Here is a 1,478-nt window from a genome sequence, read left to right as displayed (position 1 = left end):
GTTTGCCTACCTGCCTAAGCTCGCGTTTAAACAGCTTGTCTGGTACACACGTCAAGCTGTATCAACGCCAGGGTAACACGACCAGCTAAGTGTTCCAGGCGGGTTCATTTAGACAGACGGAATACGATTAATAATAGCCCATTCGATTCCCATGAAATTTGGTACGAGCCAATTCGCTGGAGTGTTGGCTTGGCTCCTCGTCCTGCCACTCGCGATGCGTCTAACAAATAAGTTTTGGGTGGTAACTCGTGTTCTTTCTTCGTATTTTCGCCTCTGTTTTAGATTTCACCTTTTTCGTGTTATGTTTCTTCGCATTTTTTTTCTTTTTTTTTTTACATTTCTGTGTCTCTCTTTATTCTTCTCTTCCTTTTCTTTGTTATTTCTTTTCTTATTTTCTGTTCCTCCTCTGTCGCTCTTCCTCTTTCCGCCTCTTCTTGAGTCCTTCTCATCCCCTCCACACCTCTTTCTTCACTCCCTTTCTCCTTCTCCTTTATACCCCCCCCCTCCTCTTGGACTCCCCTCCCCCGTGGCCCGATGATAAGTCTCCGCGGTTTGGGTTCAGGCGAAGCAGGTGGCTGGAAAGACATGTCGTGGGGAGGACACTTTAGGCAGCAGAGGCAGGTGGCTGAAGAGGCAGGTGGTTAGGGGAGACGAAGAGAGAGGGAGGCAGTTGACCGTCCATGCCAGGCAGAGGAGGGTAGAGGGTAGAGTGGGCTGAGAGGGGGGAGGGTTTTTGTCGGATTATCAACGCAGTTCGTTTTCCTGTATTTTTTTTTACCAGACTTTCGGCCGTGAAAAATCGGGTCGATTAAGGGACGGGAGAGGGAAGTACTTCGAAACTTTAACCTTTTCGATAGCGCCTAGGAAGGCCTTTCGAACATTCCATTCTTCACCCGATTTTTCGAAAGACTTCCTCAAGCACCCAGTATTACAATATAACTTCCATGAATACACAACAAGCCATCCTCTGTGTCCCTGGATCCTTACTGCGAGTCTAAATTACCTCAGGATCCAGCAGTACAGCAAGTGATGAATGAAACACTCCCACACACACAACACTTATCTTATGCAAATCAATTCATTACCCCCATTCATTCTACTCCACACATTAACCACAAGCAACCCCACTCCCCACTCCCTCCTTCACCCCAGCTCTCCAACCCTACCTAACACCCTATGCAACACATACACCACATACTTTTACAACCAATCCATTCTCTCTTTTACAGCTGAGCCACAGGTATATATCCTAACCACGCGTCGTATGTGCTAAACCTTTCCATTTATAATTTACGAGCCAGTCTCCTTCCAGCGCAGCATCGGATATATCCCCGAGTACGAGCTAACACAGATCTGGGTAATGATCATAAACACGAGGAGGTTAAAGCGTGACAATGGGTTTGTGTGCAGTCGTGGCATTAATGGAAATGAACCTTCGAACAAAAGACTAGGAAGGAAAGGCCCATTAATCTGCTCGC

Source organism: Penaeus monodon, chromosome 21 (assembly GCF_015228065.2).
Source record: "Penaeus monodon isolate SGIC_2016 chromosome 21, NSTDA_Pmon_1, whole genome shotgun sequence".
NCBI lineage: Eukaryota > Metazoa > Arthropoda > Malacostraca > Decapoda > Penaeidae > Penaeus > Penaeus monodon.
Note: the sequence above shows the minus strand (reverse complement) of the source record.